We start from the raw sequence: 18192 nt of genomic DNA on the forward strand, positions 1-18192 counted from the left end.
TTGGAAGCAGATTTTAATATGTAAACTTACTCCAAGCAACATAGTGAACCCAGTCAAGTTAAATATTTCTCATGCTACAAGAAATAAAAGGGTAGCTAAAGGCAAAAAAAAAAAAAAAACCTGAATTCTCAAGGAATCTCAGGAAATTTTCAAGTCTAAGATGTTTAAAAGCAAAGTTTAATTGCTAACACAGTAAACCTATTGTTTGTCTAGAGAAAGGCTTTCAATAGCATGTGACAGTGAACTTGGACTGGGACTCTTAACAAAGTCAGCATATTCTAAAAGCAACTGCGCAGGCCACGACAGGAATTTCATAGTGCAATCTCCCTTTTACATAATTTTTCTTTTACATAATTATTCAAGCTTTTTCTCATTTGCTTAGATAGCTAAGGAAATAGCATTGTATATCTCTCATTATTTTTTGTATAACATAATTTCAGAAAGTCACTTTAACTGTGTGATCTTCAAAAGGATTAATTTGTTTTTCTACTGACCTTGTTAGAGTTGTGAAAGTATAGGACTTCTCTCCTCTGGTGTAGTCCCCAAAGCACTTCCACCATTAAAACACTCGCAGCCTCCACACAGTTCATTGTCCTCTTCCCTGCCCTATTCTCATCCTTCCCCTGCCCCATCCATCCTGGATGCCTCAGATCTATGGTCAGCTCTCAAGGTTGGTTTTAATGTTTGTCTTTGTCTGATAAAAAGGATCAATTTGGAATCCACATCTCTGTTATATCTTTCATCTATGTATGTTCGACATTCGTTTACAGATTTTTTTGCCCTGTCAGTGACCAGCTCCTAACACGTAATTTGGATATATTTTCCCCCTTAGGGGAACAATTTTCTCTAGATGAATTTTTAGCCCATTGTTAGCAGGCATATTTTTATATATTTGACTATCATTCATTTGTCCAGACTAACCTTTCAGTGTTAAAATCTTATCTTCTGAAAAGAATATGTCTTTTTTGTTACTTTACCCAAATAGGGATTCTGAAAATGGCACTTTAGATAAAATAAAGAGGAAATTCAGGTTAGTAAAATATTTGACAGAACTCTTTAAACATACCTCCAAAAACTAGTTTTTGACTCTGTTCATAAATCTGGACAGTGTTGTTAAGTAAACTGAATGAATTCAATCTCAATTTATTAAGAAAGAATAGTCTTAGAATGTATGAAAAAACAAGGACCTCTCTGGTGGCTCAAGGGGGTAAGATACACCCTATGACGCTATACGCAGCCACTGCAGCATGAGTTCGATCCCTGGCCAGGGAGGTGACCCACATGGTGCAGCAGACCTCTCCTGTCTCACCCGCTGCTCCCCTCAGCAGTGTATTTCAGTAGATCCACCTGTTCTGTTCCCACTCTGTCTCTGGTGAATCCTCTCACCCCCACACCTCTGGCCTGTACCCCAGTTCTTGTATGCATAAATAAATAAATCTTTAAAAAAAAAGAATGTATGAAAAACATCTATGTAGTGAGTCTATCAGAAAAAAAGAATACTATAAAAATTAAGATAGTATAATTTTAAAACATAAATAGGAGGAATCATCAGCTATCCTTTTTTATAGACATGCATCATATGATAAAGAATAAAAAGAGATGAAATACCTAAGTATGAGTGTAATATTTAATATTTAACAGCATTTATTTCCAAAAGTGTCTATGTAAATTTAATAGAATTAATCTAAATGATTAATCTAATTAATGCCTACACTTTTAGATCTTAAGAATATCATTTTCTGTCCTTTATGTTCTAAAATACTTTTGAAAGTTCAGTAATAAAGTATATGATTAAAAAAATATTATTATTTTTTTTGTTTAGTCTTCCTTTTTCTTTGGCCTATCCAAATTCTTCTCCAAAAGGCCCTATATTTGCTGATATCCTCTCTCACCTTAAGTTAACCAATTAACTTCATGTTATGAATGCTATCACAGAGGGTGATACAGACATTTCACCACAAACTATACAGCATTTCAAAAGCGGTATATCTACAAAAGTCGTTACCTCTGAGCTCATGCTTTCCTTCTACACCCAGCATACAACACTGGTTTTAATCAAAGTCTGTAGGTAAGTGTCTATCCTAACATCAAATCCATATGTATATAATTTTTATCAGTTTCTTAGAATCATAAGCATTTTCTCCCATTAAATTCAATAAAAATATCTCCCCTCATTCAAAAAGTATTGTTCTTTTTTTAAACTCTTGGTATGTTCTAAATCTATATTGAGTATATTGAGGGAGTAGAGAGCTAGTTGGTTAGAGAGCTGGCCTACAAGAGCTGGCTGCAAGATAACAGACTGAGGCTGGGTGCTTGAGAGAGCAGAAAGTTGACAAGCAAATGCTGCTAGCCACTGAGCTAGCAGGCAGAGGCTGCTAACCACAAGAGACATAGAGAGGCATACACTAGCTTGTGGTGGCTTCACCCCTCTGGGTGTCAAAGTGGGGCAATGAGGCAAAGGGGGTAGTGGAAAAGCACCAGAACAGAGAAAGTCCCCATGAGAGATTATAAAAGTAAACCTCCCCCATCAGTAACGGGCTGTCAAGAGTCTCTCTTGCAATAAACCTGAGCTTGCTAATCCTCAGCCCAGTGTGCCAGTGATTATTCCTCAATAGCTCGACACAAGAACCCACCCAATTGGCAACAATATCACATCCTTAGGATGCAAAGAAAATTAGAACATGAACAAGACCTTCCATACACTGAGGGCAAAGTAAGAGGCACATTACAGAAATTATTATATTTTCAGTGTTACAAAAGACTACACAGAACAAAAAAGAAAAAATCCTTGCATTGAGGACATACTTGTCTTTGACTATTCTCCACATGTTATTTCTATGACCAGAAACAAATACAATATCAGTAAGCAACTAGCTACATTAGATTTTAAAAAAAGAAAAGAAAAAGAAGCAGTAGCTAGTCACCAAATTCAACATTAGCGATAAAAAAGTTGAAATTAAACTCCAGACTTACAGCTTAGGTGATAACATGCACCCAAATCTGTGCCAGATAAAGAGAGTAGAAATAAATGAGAATGGAAACCACAAATGAAAAAAATTAACATTTCTAAAATTTTATAAATGAAGTTGGAGACAGAGCACTGGATGCTGAAAGTCAAGTTGTCTACTGAAGGGTAGATAGTCATGATTAGTAATAGAGAGTAAAGATTTAGTTTGCAGGGCAGCGAAAGTTATCCTTAGAGCCACATGTGCATTGGAAGGTTGGATTGAAGGTTAGGGCTTAGTGTGGGGTATGTGACACGTTGGTAATGGAGCTCCTTAAAATTAAGAGTTCTCACACCACCCCACCCAACAAAGAACCATCACTCCTCCATTTGTAGCCAAAGAAATAGTTACTTCTTATGAAAATTGGGGGGAAATACTGGTTATTTGACACACTAGGCAAAGCAGAGGATGGGAATGAGACACTAGTCTCCAAAAAGAGGCAACTAAGTGAAATTTAGTATGCAGTGAAGATGCAATAACTAAGGAAAATATTTAGAGAATTTTTTTTCTAGAGGAACTAACAACCTCAGAAAATATATACAGATAGAACATTTTAGAAAAACCTGTTATTGGATAAGATGTCACAGATGTCAATTCTTCGTAGGTTAGGAAAAACAAATGATTTGAATCTAAGTCCCAACAGTAATTGTTTGAAAACAGTTACTTAAAATAAGGAGTATTGCTTATAAGAATAGTCCTACATTCTTGAATAAACATAAACCGGTATTACAGACTGAATGTTTGTGTCACACCAGAATATATATGTTGAAATTCTAGTACCCAAGAGGGAAGGCTTTTGAGAGATCGCTAGGTCATGAAAATGGGGCCTTATGACTCTGGGAATCAAATGCATATAAAGACACATATAAATACAATGCAACTGCAACCATCAAAGATAAAGACAAGCCAAAAATATCTAGGTTAACAGATTAAAGATATTTCTGATTAGGCCAGTTAAGGGATTGTGTATGAATGTATCTTTTTAAAAGCATAACAGTCAAATAGGGGTTTTATGTACTTATATATGCACATATTTAATCCAATGGAACAAAAATCCAGATGTAAGCAGTACAGTTCTACCAAGTAGCTTTAGAATGCCATAAAATATTTAGCTTCTTTCTTTTTATTAGGCTACACTTACAGTGTTACCTAAAGTAGAAAAACAGAAAATTTTTCTAAGATAGGCAGTGCCACTAATAAATAATTTTGTAGAAAGTAGTACTAAATACTTGATTATAATCCTTCTTAACATAGCAAAGTACTTAACATATACCTACATATTTAATACATGTAAGATATTAATATAGTGGTTTTCTTCAAATATTTAAAGAGGCTCATCATTTATAAAACTTGTCAAAGAATTTCCCCAAAAGCTGCCACCAAGAACTTTCAAGCACTTATTTGATCTAATATAGGCATTAAAGGATATGAACTTCTTGGATGTGGTAGAATCTTCTTACAGTGTCTTTTTCTTCATCTCACATAGCAATGAGCATGGGGTTTTTGTTTTGTTTTGTTTTAATAATATCAAATCGTGCAGCACAGAGGGTATGATTTTTTTTTTTGTTTTCCATTTATTTTATTTTTTATAATAAATTTTATTGTTATATTCCCCATACAATTGCAGCCCCCCCATTCTGACCCCAATCCCTCCCCTCCCGCCCCCGCCCCCCTAAAAGTGTCTCTGGTTCATAGTTTTTTGTTGATTTTGATTTTCACTTTCTTATAGTTATTCATTTTCGTGGTCCCTTATTTAAGTTTTCTAGATTCCTGCTATGAGTGAGACCATCCGGTATTTTTCTTTTTCTTTTTGGCTTATTTCCCTGAGCATGATTCCTTCCAGGGCCATCCATGTTGCTGCAAATTGCATGTGTTTATCTTTTTTGAATGCTGAGTAATATTCCATGGTATATATGTACCACATCTTTTTGATCCAGTCATCTATTTTTGGGCATTTGGGTTGTTTCCAAAGCTTAGCTATTGTAAACAGTGCTGCTATAAACATAGGGGTGCAGGTGTTCTTTGGAATTGATGTTTCTGTGTCCTTTGGGTAAATACCTAGGAGTGGAATTGCTGGATCATATGGAAGCTCTATGTTTAGTAGGTCCAGAAATCTCCACACAGCTTTCCACAGTGGTTGGACCAGTTTGCACTCCCACCAACAGTGCAGAAGAGTTCCTTTTTCTCCACACCCTCGCCAGCATTTGTTGTTGCTAGTTTTTTTAATATGTGCCATTCTCACTGGTGTAAGATGGTATCTCATGGTAGTTTTGATTTGCATTTCCCTGATGGCAAGTGATGTTGAACATTTTTTCATATGCCTGTTGGCCATTTGCATTTCCTCTTCAGAGAAGTTTCTTTTTAGCTCTTCTGCCCATTTTTTGACTGGATTATTTTCTTTGTTGTTGTTGAGTCTCATCAGCTCTTTGCAGATTTTTGTGATCAGTCCTTTATCATTAGTGTTGTGTGCAAAAATGTTCTCCCAGTTGGTGGGGTTTCTCTTTGTTTTTGTTATTGTCTCTTTTGCTGTGCAGAAGCTCTTTAATTTGATGTAGTCCCAGCTGTTTATCTTTGCCTTCACTATTACTGCTTTGGGTGATGTGTCTGTAAAGATGTCTTTGATGTGCAAATCACATAGTGTTTCGCCTATATTTCCTTCTATATATTTTATGGTTTCAGGTCTTATGTCTAGTTCTTTAATCCATTTTGAGTTGATTTTTGTGTATGGTGTGAGGTAGTGGTCAAGCTTCATTCTTTTGCATGTAGTGACCCAGTTTTCCCAGCACCATTTATTGAACAAACTTTCTTTGCTCCAATGCATAGTCTTTGCTCCTTTGTCAAAGATTAGTTGACCATAAATTTGATTTTTGACAATAAGCCTGATTTATTTCAGTGGAAATTAAGTAATTTGGATTCAGACGACAATTTCCTGTTTTCTCCAGCATGTCTTATTCTTAAGCAAAGCATTGGACAGAAGGAATGTTGCAAATCCTAGGAAGGTCATGAAAGATAATTGATGAGCAAGTCTTGCTAAGGTAGATTTTCTTCAACCAACCAGTTCTGTTGTTCATTTTTTTTCTTTTGATTTTTAAAATTTAGAACAGTACTTATATGAGTGGGTTTTTATTTTTGTGGTTGTTGCTATGAGCTTTATGATTGTTTACAAAATTGATTTGTATTTTAAAAGGGTCCCGAAACCCTTTTTAAAAATAATTCTTAAAAATTATTTTTAACCTAATATGAACCTCAGTTGGTATTTGAAAACATCTAACTTAAGTAGGGTCTACCAAGGTAATGAACTGTGCATGAAAATATACAGAAAGAGAAAATATTTAGTGTCTCTGAAACTTTCAGCAATAGAAGAGTATTTGTAAAAAGAATGTACCATATAAAAAATGAAATATGTTTTCCAGCTTCAGTTTCAAATGTAAAGAAGTTGGAAATTGTCATTCTGGTCTTTACAGAAACAATAAACAGAAATCTATGGCTTTTTTTGAATTCATGAAAACATTGAGGTTGCAGGGCAAGTGCTCTAAAAATCTAAAGAGATAGATGAATCCAGAGATATTGTTTTTTAATCAAAAACTACTTCTGGAGCCCTACACTATTAGGAAAGCATAAATAATTTTGAGAAGTTTCTGGATGCTGAATATGGACTAGCCTGAGAGCGAGTGATTCCTGGAATTCTAGCGGTAGGGCTTCCACAATTCTGTAGTGAGGGTCCCAGAGACTTTACTACATTCTCATAAAATGAGGGTCTCATGGTTATGGAAAGGTGAGGGGGTGATGAATTAACATAAAACATACCAAGACTCTCTTCTTTCTCAATGGCAAAAGCCTACTTTCTAAAGGAAAAATACTTGCTGGAGTCTATAATGGACAGATGGAGCTTACCTAGAGGTTTATTTTGCTTATCTTTTCAAAGAACCAGATTTATTCAGAAAAGATGGTGTAAGGGGCGGACTGGGCACAGTGCAGGTTTTCTGATCCCATGCAGACCGGGTAAAGGAGGAGTCAGAGTCCTCAGTAGTTTTGCAGGTTTTTTATTTGGGGCTCACCAGGCATATGGCAGGCAGGGGTGCTGGCTGGGGGGCTGGGAGGTTGGCAGACCTCCCAGCCCCCAGCAAATCCTCACTCTATCTGGGCTTTCTGGCGTTCTCTGCTTCTGCTTCGGCTTCTCCTTCAGGTTCTGCTGCTGCTGGCTGGGGCTGCTCGCGTCCCCCCGTGACGCCACCCTTAAAAGCACAGTCTTAGCTCAGCTGAATCCCATCTACCTATGCCCACACCCTATTCCAGGTGCCCGCCATCAGGCATACATTCAGGACAAGGATCCATCATCTATCCTGATGGCGGAGGGCAGAAAAGCCTGACATTTTCTTTACCCTACAGATGGTAAGATGGTTGCAGAGTGAAGATACTGGGCTCATGTGCTTTACATATTCGCAACTAAATGTGAGCAGATCAAAATCAAGAAGTAGGAAAAACTTCAATTGGACTGTTCCCTACAATACCAGTGCAGTACCAGTCGAGAAAGGGAGAAGATGCTGTATAGAGCCCTGTTCTAGTTGATTGAGGGCTACATGTCCACACTGGGGACTTGGAGACCCAAAATTGTGCCAGACAAGGCCGTTCACAATAATGACATCCAGAACATAGGGTGCTCTATTAAACAACAACTGGAGTAGAGGTGCAGTGATGATCATTGGTTTGAGCCCAAGGCTCTCAATGTACATTCTAGGGGGTTGGGAGTCAGATTGGATCAGTTGTATTTCCTCATAGAAGAGCCTATTATTTGCAGCTTTAGATGGGCATAAATACTTGTCAATCCCCCAGCCAGGGTAAAAACCAAGATAACAGTTGCCAGCTTTCACTAACTGGAGTTTAAACACCTGGAGCTAAACATCAGTAGCAAGAACCCCAGGATAAGGCTCTATACTAGAAAGGCAAAAAAAAATAACTTCCAATTTCTGGTCATGTGTCAACCTCAGTGTCCAATACTACATTTAGTGCTCATAGAGCCTAGAGATTGATGCTGGCAGAAGGCTACCTGAGACATTTAGGTTATGGAATTGGCCTAGTGGAGGTAGCTGGGGATCCCCACCACACAGAACTCAGGTAGCCACAACGTAGCAGGAAGTTTGAATCCCTGATGTTCACTAGAGGTGACCTTTCAGTGCTTTTGTGTCTCAGTTCCTTTCTTCCTTTTGCTTTTACCTGTGCTAGTCCTCCAGCAACCTGAACAGGTACAAGGGCAGCAGTCCAAAAGGTTATCCCTATTATAATCCTGAAAATCAAAAAACAAACAGAGAGAACCTATCAGAATGTTGGAGAACAAAAAAAAAAAATAAATGAAAATAAAAACCTGGAGAGAAGTTTCATTGCAGTTTAGGATAAATGAAGTGACCAGGTTTTTGGTTTTTTTTTTTTTTCCCATTCTCCTGCCATTAGCACCTGTGGTCTTGCTCTCCTCAGGTGATTGTGGACCCCTGGGCCCATGGAGCTTAGGGTGCATATGTAAATGGGGACACCTGTGCTGAGGGGTGAGGGATAAAGGGGTGGTGTCACTGAGGCGAGGGAGGGGCTCAAGTCACTGTCTCCCTGACTGGTTTGTCTCCTTGATTCAGTATTAAAAGCTTGAAAAAAAATCTACCAAAGGCTCCAAAATTATCTTATGATCTGTGAGAAATGACAATGAACCTACCTGGCCTGCAAGATTACAAAACACAGAGAAACTGCAGAATATGCCTGACAGTTAATTTTTTTTTAATTGAAGTTTATTATATCCAGTAAGGCCAGTTTACAGTAGTAGAAATTATTTCAACTGTTGTTTATCTAGAAAGCCCTTTGTTGCTTTTTCATTTCTGAATATTAGCCTGGCTGCGTAGAGGATTCTTGGGTGGAGGTCTTTTCCTTTCAGCACTTTGAATATATCATGCCATTTCCCTCTGGCTCATAGGTTTTTGCTGAGAAATCTGATATTTTTATGGAGAGGCCTTATATGTGACTCTTTTCTCTGGCTGCTTGTTTAATTATGTCTTTACTTTAAATTCACTATTTTAATTATAATGTGTCTTGGTGTACATCTGTTTGGGTTTATTTTGTTTGGAATTCTTAAGCATTTTCTAGATTTGGGTATTTTTACAGTCTGAGGAAGTTCTTAGCTATTATATCTTCAAATAGACCTTTGAACCTTCACTCTCTTCTTCTTCTGGAACCTCTGTTATACTGAAGTGCCAGGAGGGCACAGGGCAGGTTCTCTAGGGATCCAGCCAGACAGGTAAAGAAGGAGTCCTGGAGCCCTCAGTGACTTTTTTCAGGCTTTTTATGATCTTTCTATACCATTTTCAGTGAGGCAACCAGGTGCAGGCTAGGTAGGGGCGCCTGGAAGCCGGTGAATGGTTGGCAGGCCTCTCAGACCCCAGTAAATCTTTCCTCTCACTTTAGGCCCTCTCTAGCATTCTCCTGTGGTCTCTCCACTGCTGGCTGCTCTCTGTCGCACCATCCTCTGCCACATGCTGCCCTCTGTGATGCCGCCCTTATATACTCAGCCTCCATGCTCAGGTGTGCCCACACTTGCACACCACCACCACACTCCAGGTGCCACCATCAGGCACATGTGTAAGACCACAGGTGCTGATAATAGATGCTAATGGTGGGAAGGTGGAAAAAACCCGATAACTTCCATTTACTCTACGGATACAGATATTGTTTTTCTTTTTCTTTATAATTTTTTTACATCATTGTTCATTTTTAAACAATAGGTTTTTTTTTAAAGATTTATTTATTTATGCATACAAGAACTGGGGTGCAGGCCAGAGGTATGGGGGGTGAGAGGATTCATCAGAGACAGAGTGGGGAGCAGAACAGGCAGACGGACTGAAATACACTGCTGAGGGGAGCAGCGGGCAAGTCAGGAGAAGTCTGCTGAGCCATGTGGGTCACCTTCCTGGCCAGGGATCGAACTCATGCTGCAGTGGCTGCGGATAGCTTCATAGGTTGCGTCTTAACCCCCGCGCCACCAAGGAGGCTCCAACAATGTTTGCTTTGTCCCCCTTTGATATTGTTCTGCATGTCTCTTACATTATCTTCATTTTTTAAATTTTTAAAATTTTTTTGCTGATCTTTTTGGATGTTTTCCACTATCCTATCTTGAATCTCCACCTCATTAGTCTTCTTTTGAGCCCCTCTATTGTATTTTAAGTTTGTTGGCTATATTCTTTATTTCTCTTTGGGATTTTTTCATGTTTCCTCTGTCCTCAATGTATTTCTCATTTTGTTAACCCACTGCTCTCCTAACTTCAGTGAGCATCACTAAGTCTTCTTCTACTTTCTGTATTTGAGTTGCATTAGGGTTTGTTCCCAGGTTTAGGGTAAATGAATTAATCAGGCTTTTTACACCACTAGCCTCTGTGGCTCTTACCTGCGGCTTGATCGTGTTGATGCAGGAGACGCTTGGGAGCGTGGGTGCAGGGTACACATAGCTGGTTGTGGACACCTGGAGTGTGGGTGTGCCCATGTGAGTGTGCACACCTGAGCCTAGAAACTGAGATAATAGCAGTGGCAGTGGCAGCAGAGTGGATGGACGGATAGAGGCATGACTGCAAAAGAGGCAAGACCACCAGACTACGCGAGAGAACACCAGAGAGAGGCCAGAGAAAGAGCATAAAGATTCATGGGGTCCTGGGAGGCTTGCCTGCCTGCCTGCCTCCCTGCAGCCCTTGTCCAGCCTCTGCCTGCTTCCTTGCTTGCCAGCCTCCTGGCCCCTGGCCTCCCTGCCTTGCCAGCAGGTTTGCCACTATAATCAGCCAAGGGATAGACCTGCAGTTCTCATCCTATTAAGGCAGACTCCACTAGTAGTGCTCTCCCAGAAGCCCCAGACGGTAACCAACAAGCTGCAGCCTAGTTCTGCTTCTAGCTGGTTTTGCAGACAGAGGCTCAGCTACCAGACAATAGCTGGAAGTTTTGGGTGACGGCCACAGGCAGACACCATGGGAAATTGCAGTCTGCATAGTAGCTTGGCTGTCTAAAGACCTGCCAAGTCCATAAGGAGTAGGGTTGGGTGTATTCTGGGACTGCTAAAGTCACTTGCAAGCAGCCCTGGGCACTGTGTGTTCCACACCAGTCCTGCCAGCAGTGTTCTTTCAGAAATGCATGCTTGCTGGAAGCCACAGGAAGTCCAGGGAGTCTGGGGGTGGGGGTACTTCTCCAGCTTACCAACATCAGCTTAAAACAGCCTCTGGCCCTCCCATCATCTCTGCCAATCCTGTAAACTGAGTTCTCTTGAGGAAATGTGTGCTGGTAGCTCTCAGAGCCCAGGAGAAACAGGGTGGATGACTACCCCAGTCAGTATTGTCCTGCCAGGATGTGTCTTAGGTTTGCCTGCTCTTTCTAGTGGTCTTCGTCTTGCCTCCCTGTGGGAACGCCAGTCATGGAGACCTCAGCTCTATTCTAAAAGCTGCTGTTTCCATGCTGGCCTGTGTGTGGATCCCAATAGTCCACCAATGTGTTCCCCCGCCTGTTGATACATACATTTTGACAGTGGGTATAAGTCCTGGTATATTCTGGATAGATTTTATGTATTTTTAATATAATTATATGTAGACATTTAATTCTATGAAATCCCAATTCACTCCTGTAGGTCTGCATAATGGGCTGTGTAATAGATTTGTGTGTCATCACCACCCAAAGCTATCAAGTCCTAATCCCCCAAACTTATAAAAATACTAATTTTCAAAAAGGATCTTTGCCATATAATTAGGTTAGAATAGTTGGGTCCTAAATGCCATTACATGTGTCTCTATAGGAGAGACAGATACATAGAGAAAAAAAGAAGGAAAAATGATCTCTAAGGCAGAGATTGAAACAAGGTCATAATTCAAAGATCATCTGGAGCCACCAGAATATAGAAGAGGCAAGGAACAAAGTCCCCCTATAGGCTCCAGAAAGCATGGCCCACTGACACCTTGCTGTGGGAATCCAATCCCCAACAACTGTGAGTGCATGAGTTTTTGATGTTTCAAGTCACCTAGTAGATAATGTTGCTACTGTTATTCTAGAAAACTAAGACAGTGTGTTTCACCTTTACTTATTCCAGAATCCTCACATGACCTGTCAGAAGGTTAAAACCAAAAAATCCGAGCACTGCTGTTTTAAGTGACATTTTTTTTTAGTTTGCACATACAACTGACCCAAAACTACGAAAAAATTGATAGATCCCTATAATTTTTTGTGTATATTTAAGTCATTTCTTAATTATTTTTTATTTAGTTATTGTAATAAGGATATTTTAGTCATAATTTCTAAGTAGTTATTATTGATATAAAATTAAAATGATTAACTTTTACATGCTTATTTTATGATAGAATATCTGAATAAACTCTTAGAAGTTTTAATAGATTTTTCATTTATTTTCAAATGTTTTCCAGATAGACATATAATTTGCAGATAAAATAGTTTGCTACCTTCCCAGTATTTACACTATTTATATTGTTCCTTGTCTATAATTTTTCTCAAAACATCCAGAACAATAGGGATAATCACAGTTATCTCTTCTTCATTTTAAGTGCTTCTTCTAGTGTGCTATTTTTAAGGATGATGTTGAGGATTATTTTAGATGTTCTTGTCATATCAATGAAATGTGATTCTTCCCTGGTATAAGATTTTAATTTTATAACAATGGATGCTTAATTTTATACAGTGTCTATTAAAAGGGGCCTTTGTACATTTTTCTTATTTCACAGTGTAATCCTTCCTTGTTTTCTAGACTAAATTCAGCTTGGTCCTTGTTCATTGTTACCTTATGAATTTTCTTTTTTCTTAATTGAGGTAACATTGGTTTATAGTGTTGTGTTTTAGAGGCACAGATCTCCCCCTTCAGGTGTTGTTACTATATCATATCCACCACCAAGCACCACCCATCGCCCATCATCAGAGTCTATTATGCTTCCTTTCCACTTGGTTTTCACTCTTTCCCGTTCCCCTTCCCTCCTGGTAGCTTCAGTTCTATCAGCAGATTTCTAGCATTTCCCCCCTCCTCAAGTTTGGCTTTATCTGACTCTTTGTTCCTTTATATTCCATATATAATTGACATCATCTGGTATTTGTCTTTCTTCTCACTTATTTCACTTAGCACAATTCCTTCTAATTCCATCCTTGTTGCAAATGGCAACAGTTTATTTTATAGCTGAGTAGTATTCCATTGCATATATACAACACATCATCCTGATCCACTCATCTATTTTGGGCCACTTAGGTAATTTCCATATTTTGGCTGTTGTAAATAGTGCTTCAATGAACATAGGGGTGCATGTCCTTTTGAATGAGTGTTTTTGTAGTCTTTGGATAAATACCTAGGAATGAAATTCCTGGGTCATTTGGTTGATCCATCTTTAATCTTTTGAGAAGCCTCTATACTATTTTTCATAGTTTCTGTACCAATAGATTCCCACCAAGTGTAAAAGGGTTTCTTTTTCTCCGCATCCTTGACAACACTTGTGTTTTTCTTTATGAATTTTACTCGTTGAATTTTACTTAGTTTTCCTACATTTAAAACTGAGATTTATGGGGCCTCCCCTGGTGGCGCAGCAGTTGAGCACTGGGCTGCGAAGCTGCCCGCAGCCTCTGCAGTGCTGGTTGTATCCCCGGCCACCGGGCAAGGGTCCCACATGGTATGCAGACCTCTCCTGCTGCCCACTGCTCCCCTCAGCAGTGTACTTCGTCAGTCTGCCTGTTCTGCTCCCCGCTCTGGCTCTGGTGAATTCTCTCACCCTCCTGCACTTCTGACTGTACCCAGTGCTTATATAAATAAATAAATCTTTAAAAAAAAAACCCTGAAATTTATGTATACTTTTAAATTTTGCACGATCATCTTTAAGCTTTTAACCAAAAGATTGTTTACAAAATGTGTTAGGAAGTTACCTACCTTCTTCAATGTTCTAAAACATTTTTTATCCATTCCTCTCTTTAAGGTTTATTATCTTCATCAATAATGCATATATTTAATTAAAATGGTAAAATTACTGAAAGCCTTTTAATGATATAAAGCAGCTCATGGACAAACCATTTTGATATGCCTGGTACCATTCCTGTTTTCAACTTATTAAGCTATTCTGTCATTGTATCTCAAAATTCCTTTATAATTGTTTATACTGTTGTTTCTTGATTTACCAAATATAAACATTAAACTTGTAGTTATGGGAATTACTTTCCCTTTTCATAAACTTCTCAACATATAGTAAATTAATTAAATAAATAGTTTATCGTTGTGTATCGTGCATATGGTATATGGACATGGTTAAACAACTTCCCTTCCTATTCTTTGTTTGAAGGTGTTGAGAGAATTGAAGGTTGCAGGTTATTGACTTTGGATGTACTTTCTGTTGTTGCTTAGCTTGAAGCCTCATCACCATCAGGATGACTAGAGCTCAAGATCCAGTGCAGGGTCACAGTCCAAGATTCCAGTCTATAAGGCGAGATTTGTGAAGGGGTTGCTGCTGTAGAAACTTTTCTTAGTGCCACACTTGGTTGAGCTGAGGGAAGGATTTGCAATCACTGTCTGCTCACAGCAAATTCCCTCCAGCAGAGCTTTTTCATAGGCTTTAGACTGCAACTGATCCTCAGGTACAGTCCAGCTCTGATCTCAGCAGTCTTTGCAAGCAGAGTTCTTTTCCCCTGAGTCTCTGGCAGAGGCAGAGTGGGGCATCTAAATAGTTGATTCTGAGAAACAAACTGCAGTCTGCAGAGCTGGGGGGTGAGGGGGCATTAAGAACTGGCCAAAAGCTATCACACAGTCCCCTGGGTGAATTGGTGAAGGAAATTCTATGGGGACTACCCCTGAGGGGAGGGGGGGAAGCAAACATAGTTTATAAATGAACAATGATGTAATATATACAAATAAAAAAATAAAAATAATAAATAAATATCTAACACTGTGTTAGGAATTGGAAGAGAGAGGATGGAAGGAAGGAGGAAAGGAAAGGAGGGAGGGAGGGAAAGAAAAGAACTGGCCAAAAGCAAGACTACTTTCTGCTCCCAACAGGCTTCATAGACAGAAATTTCCCCAGGACATGCACCTCCAGAAGTCACTGTGTGCAAGGAACTGCCTAGAAGTCTGAGGAGCCCAGATAGGGAAGGTTTCCAAGGGATTCAATGCTGCAATAAGTTTCTTGAAGTGGTTCTTAGGATTTAAGAGCGATTAAGGGCTATTCAGTTAAGGTTAAAATAATCAGAACTTTTCAGAGCCAGGCAGAAAAATGGCAAATCGCTAAAGATTATAAATAATCAGAGTGAGTTGTCAGCAGGAGGCAGATAAAATATGTTACAACAAATGTGCAAGCTGTCATCCCTTACATCCTCACTTGGACTACAGCAAGGAGCAATGAGGCCACTGCCAACGTCAGATTAATTTCTTCTTTTGCTGCTATCAAGCAGCCAGGGAAAACACCAACTATCAGGAGCATTTGGCAGTTGGCTTTCTGGAACTGTGAAGGAAAATCTTAGGGCTACATTGATAAACCCTCAATCTCATGTCACATATGACCCCCTTACAACCCCTTGGTGTCTGTGGAAACTCTGCTGCCCTTTCAGTCTCTGGAGTTAAAAGATCTGCTTTCGCTCTGTTATGTGGAAACCGTATAAAATGAAAGTTGGAGGATCCTTTCCAAATTGAGTAAATAAGTTGTTCCTGTTCATCAGAGGCAAGGCTGAACTATGTTTTAAAAAACAATTGTGTGGGAAGCATGTAAGAAACTGAAAGCTCACAAATACAAAAGTGACATTATGGAATAGTGATTCTAATTGCACTTGTACAAATTTTGAAATATTAAAGCCTGATCCCACTCTCTTATTCAAACCTTACCTGGAATGAATATGGAGAATGGGTGCTACTCTTTCATGATCAACTCTTTGGGTCTTGAATGGATATAATTCGTCATTACAATTAATAGGACTGGATATTATTTTTCTTTAAGTTGATTTCATGGCCTCAGTCCTTGAACACTTTCACTCATCTTTCTCAGTGATACTCTAAAGCCTTTGTCCTTAGGAAGCCCTAACAGTTTTACTTCACTCTGTCCTTTGTTTGCCTGAAATACCTTTATAAAGCAGTTGCTCTACTTTTCCTTTTTTAAAAAATTAACTATTTTTTATATTTTTGTGTAAAAGAACTGAAGTATAGGCCAGAAGTGTGAGGGGTGAGAGGATTCACCAGAGACAGAGTGGGGAGCAGAACAGGCAGATCTACTAAAATACACTGCTGAGGGGAGCAGTGGCAGAGACAGGAGAGGTCTCCTGCCCCATGTGTGGGTTAGCTCTCTGCCAGGGTTGAACTCAGGCCTCAGCGGTGATAGAGCTGAGACTTACCTGTAGGCTACCAGGGAAGCCCCACTTGCTCTATTTTTTTCATCAATTATTCTAGACTATAGGGAGTTTCTTACAGTTGCCTAGGAAAGTCCTGTGACTTCAAATAAAACCTGGTGGTTTAAAATAGCACAACTCTGGAAACTCCAAATTTGAACTCTGGTGTCATGTTGTCTCTGCAAGTTCTAGAAGATCCTTTAATTTCTCTCTCCTATCTTGCATCCTTTAAGTTTTGCATTCCTTGGTTTACATCACTGGTATACATCGCTGCAAATTCTGCCTGCAGCTTTACATGCCTCCTTCCATGTCGTGTGACTCTAATTGCAGATTAATTAACTAGTTAATAATGATACAGTTTTCCTCTGCAGACTACAGGAAGTGTCAGAATTTTTATTTTTTGTTATTTATTTTTTAAATTTCTCTACAGTCTCTTTGTCTTCAAATTTGTACTATCCTAGATACTTGAAACATGTAAAAGTAGTAACACATATTTTATGTCCAGATAAATATATAATAATTCACTTAGATTATCTTAGATTTTTAAAGATATAAGAAAACAAATGACTATAGCTCAGTTTTCAATTATTCCACGGATTAATTTGTGAATATGACTTATGATATAAAATAGATATTTTTCCAACAAAGCTCAAAAAAACTGAGGTCAACAGAAATTTTCTTTTGTTTCAGATGGTTAGACAATGAAGCAATTTTAACATCTGGTGCTGTAACTATAAGTGAAAAAAAATTAAGCTAAAGTGATGAACCAACCTAATGCTCCATGGAAAATAATACTTTTTTTTCATAGCTGAGAAAATGTTTCTTTTCCAAAAGAAAAAGTAGAGTAGTTCCATAAACTAGTGAAAGGTCTACAACTCCAAGTGACTTAATGTAGTGTAAAAGTATGGTTCATGGTTCAAATAAATTAACATATGGAAATTGCTACTAAGAAATCAGTAAAGAAATCATGATAGAGACCTGTAGAACAAAAGGAGAAAATTACCAGTAATCTGCTCAACTTCTGCAATGTTCGTAAGGTATTTTAATCATTGTGGTTTCATCCTTCTTTCTCCGTTTTGTTTCTGTTTGTTTGCTTCTGTCATTTATTTATTTGTCCACTAACCCTGAATTGGGATGATCCTACTAGTTACTCTGAGTATACAATTGAAAACATTGTTTCTACCATCAAAGTATTGCTGTGGATGACAAAGGAAACAGACAGTATGACAGGTAACCTGGTGAGGCTCTTATAGGAAGTAATGGGGAAATGCTACTTGCACCAGCTGAAAATCAAGATATCTAGAAGGTTTCTCAAGTAAAGCGATTACAAACCTTGGCAAGAAGATGAGTAGGAGTTGCCAACAAATAATGAATGCAAAGATTCATAAACACGGGGACAAGTTGTTGGTTGTAAGTTGGTTGCTAATAGAGAATAAAGAGAACAGAGAAAGGATAGGATGGAGAAGAAATTAAGAGTCTTTGTTGACAAGGTCTTAGAAAACACAACAATAATTGGGGCAATTTCAGTGTAATTTGAAAGGCAATTTTAAGGGGGGATACTGGCTTGGATAACCAATTTAACAACACAGATCAACCAATTTAATAATACAGATTCACTGAGAAAAAATAAAATAGGATTTTCCATCTATTCCATATAGATCCCTTCCATATCCCTAAATATATCTCCCCTATATATTCATATATATTTATATTTTATATACAAATATATTCATATTTTGCATATTTATATTTATATCTAAATAGCTAAATGTATATCTAAAAGTACATATTAACATGTATATGCATGCATTTAGGGATATATGTGTACATATAT

The sequence above is a fragment of the Talpa europaea genome, assembly GCF_964194135.1.
Source record: "Talpa europaea genome assembly, chromosome: 5".
In the NCBI taxonomy this organism is placed as follows: domain Eukaryota; kingdom Metazoa; phylum Chordata; class Mammalia; order Eulipotyphla; family Talpidae; genus Talpa; species Talpa europaea.